The sequence below is a fragment of the Sinocyclocheilus rhinocerous genome, unplaced genomic scaffold (genome assembly GCF_001515625.1).
Source record: "Sinocyclocheilus rhinocerous isolate Xijiao unplaced genomic scaffold, SAMN03320098_v1.1 scaffold24, whole genome shotgun sequence".
Taxonomy (NCBI): Eukaryota; Metazoa; Chordata; class Actinopteri; order Cypriniformes; family Cyprinidae; genus Sinocyclocheilus; species Sinocyclocheilus rhinocerous.
Genome location: NW_015647124.1, coordinates 2,631,408 through 2,634,976, shown reverse-complemented (window position 1 = coordinate 2,634,976; position 3,569 = coordinate 2,631,408).

Below are 3,569 nucleotides of genomic sequence, written 5' to 3'. Positions count from 1 at the left end.
TCTCTCTCCGCATTCGTCACTAATCACGCAACGCCGGCGTCATACGTCATCCGCGGGAACGGCTTCCGTGTATGACAGTCAGCGGAAGTGAGAGAAAAGTGTTATTACATTTGAAACATTGATATTTCTCTTACAAAAACGCATGGATTCACTACAGGAGGCCTTTATTCACCCCCTTATCGAAATCCTCTGACATTTTTCTTTGCAAATCCTCGGTTTGTATTTTTAATTCGTAACCGGCGTTTTGTTTTGTTCTCTCGCCGCATTCGTCACTAATCACGCAACGCCGGCGTCATACGTCATCCGCGGGAACGGCTTCCGTGTATGACAGTCAGCGGAAGTGAGAGAAAAGTGTTATTACATTTGAAACATTGATATTTCTCTTACAAAAACGCATGGATTCACTACAGGAGGCCTTTATTCACCCCCCGGAGCCGTGTGAGGCACGTTTTATTATGGATGCGCGCGCTTTATTTGACGACTTGTGGACTGTTCAACTGCAACACCCGCTGACTGCAATGATACAGCTTGGAATAATTTTTAATATAACTCCGACTGGATTCGACTGAAAGAAGAAAGTCATAAACACCTAGGATGCCTCGAGGGTGAGTAAAACACAGTCTAATTATCATTTTTGGGTGAACTAACCCTTTAACCGTTAAAAAGGTTGAGTATTGGTGCCGATACCAATCCAGAATCTGTGGCTCTTAAAACAACTGTAAGATTGAATGCGGTGTACAGTATGGTTTGATGTGGAAAACGTACAATTTTGATTCTGTGCATGTTGGGTAATGTGTATCCCGATGAACTTTGTCTGCATTTAACATATATTAATTATACTTCGATTGGTCTGTTTAAAGGTGCGTTCAGTAGTTCTTCTTCTTTGTATACTTGAAGTATCGCTACTATAATGGTGTTCGACGCTGCACTGCCATCTATCGACGTTGATCAGCATGACGACCTCTGAGTTTTATGTAAATTACACTGGTTTTACACATGAATCCCCTTACCTGTCGAACTATTCACCGTCTTTAAAACCTTTTCTGCTTCTTCGGCTGTACAGGTAGTATTTCACCCGTTGTGTCCATTGATAAATCACGATAATAAGTGTTTTCCATCATCTAATTTGAACTCTTCGCATCAGCAAACTAAACTACGCTACTAGCGTATCCACACCGCGGGTCACGTAAAGATGGCTAAGTACACTGAGGGAGCGACCCGTACCATGTAAAATAGGGTGACCAGACGTCCCCGTTTACTGGGGACAGTCGTTTTTGGTGTCCTGTCCTTCTTCTTCTTCTTCTTGTTAGTTTTATGGCAGATTGCAACCATGACTTATCAGGTGCATACCGCCACCTACTGTATCGGAGTATTGGTGTCCTATCCCCGGAGACGGCCCTGTTTTACAGCACGTTCAAAACAACGATTACTTTCACCAGCAGAGGGCGCTGCGAGCTATACTAGCCGATTACTAGCCGCTAGCCGCTACCGTAGCCATGAAGAACTTGGACGAGACACTCTTTTATAGAAAACTACTGTGAGGAGAGTTTTCATCTCATGCGAGTGTAGGCTACATTTATTTTTTTCCTAATAAAACTTTTTTTTCTTAATAAAACTTTTCGTAATAAAACTAGAATTAAAATCAAATTGCTGAATAGACTCTTACGGGTTGAGAATCACACTTACAGTGTTGTGTCGCTGTCTTGAAATAGCTTTTGTGAGGCCCAGTTATGGTGTATCAGGTCAGCAGGAGGGGAAAACTGAATTTTGGTTTGCTCGACTGTAATGCAAAAATAGTCCACTAGAGGCCTCACTCGATACTATGGAAAGATGCCTTATTCGTGAGAATTAAAATTTACATTGAAGATCTGCTGTATTTTTGTTTAAATAGTCTAGAGAGGTGTACAAATGAATTAATATTTGATTTGCTAATGATTTTGATCATTATTTTTAAGTTTCATGAAAAAAGAAAACATATTTCCAGATATATTCCCTCCCCGTTATCCACATGCATCCCAAGCACAACCCGCTGGAAATAAAGTAGAAATTAAGGTAGTTGAGTGAAAGCATCGTCGTTTGTTTAATTCACGCTTAGAGAAAGGCATTGAGGCATTGGCAAGAAGATAACATATCCAGCATCCAGTTGACCACAAACATGCTTTATTTCAACATCCAAAATAATTAAAAACATCTCGAAATACTGTACATGTACAAAATAAGTACAGATCCTTTGTTGGAACCATTGGAGGGTCTATTTCTTCTGTGGTTTTTCTTTTTTTGCCACTTCAATTTCAGTTTTTATAAGAAACCTTACACTGAAAACAAATCAAACAAATGAAAACAAAAATAGAAAAGAGATGTGCATTGCATTTTGAAAGTAGAAATAAAATCTGGTAATGGGGGGAGCGGCATGTACAGACAAAAATAAGACTTCTCTAGAAACTTAGGTAGGGGAAATGGAAATGAGACGAACTGCATGGCAATCAGTCCATCCACTTAACCCTTATCAAATCTACAGTAACCAACTTATCCAGCTGTTTTATTCTCCTCATCTGCTGACACTTTGATAAGAGCAATTGCATCACATTGACATCAAGACATTCTGTTGACATTTAGCACCAAAATGGCCCTGCAAGTGTTTTCTGGCAAATACAAACATACCACAGACAGGACCAAGAGAGGAAGTAGCACCTTTTCATACCTGTTACTAATCGTTTACTTTGCTTGAATAAAAAAATTGCCCTCGTCCCCCCCCCTCGTTTTTCGAGACCACAACCGAATATGCTTCAGTTTTGTATTTTTATGTTACAAAGATCATCTCGTGCTTGAGTGGAAACGAGGAAATCTTTGTTCATTGTTAAATCTTCGTTTTACTGTTTGCACAAAAGTTCACATAATCCAAGTCAAAAATGTTATTATTTGATATAATGACAGAAATATTGCAGAATCTGATTTTTTTCTTTCATATTAAGCCATATTCATACTTCTAGGTCATTAGAACATTTTTTTAAATTAAAATCCTAAAACTTTAAGATTTTTTTTTTGAATTTTTAAAATCTAAATATGTACACATAAACATGCATTTTAGAATGTATTTTAAACAATGTAATCTATTTTATAAGATGAAAGAAATATTTTAAATTCTACACTATTTCTAGATCATTAATCAAAGTTTTAAGTAATTAATATTTGAATGAAATTCTCATTCTAAAACTATTTATTTTCAGTTCATCTGCTGACACTTTGATAAGAGCAATTGCATCACATTGACATCAAGACATTCTGTTGACATTTAGCACCAAAACGGCCCTGCAAGTGTTTTCTGGCAAATACAAACATACCACAGACAGGACCAAGAGAGGAAGTAGCACCTTTTCATACCTGTTACTAATCGTTTACTTTGCTTGAATAAAAAAATTGCCCTCGTTCCCCCCCCCCAAAATCTTTGTACATGCACTTTTTTGTCCTGAGTTAGTCTTTATATCAAGATGACGTTGTACCATTGAGCTAACTCTGTTCCCTGTGTGATTTTTTTCTCACTTTCGCTTAGAAGGAACAAGACACTTGGC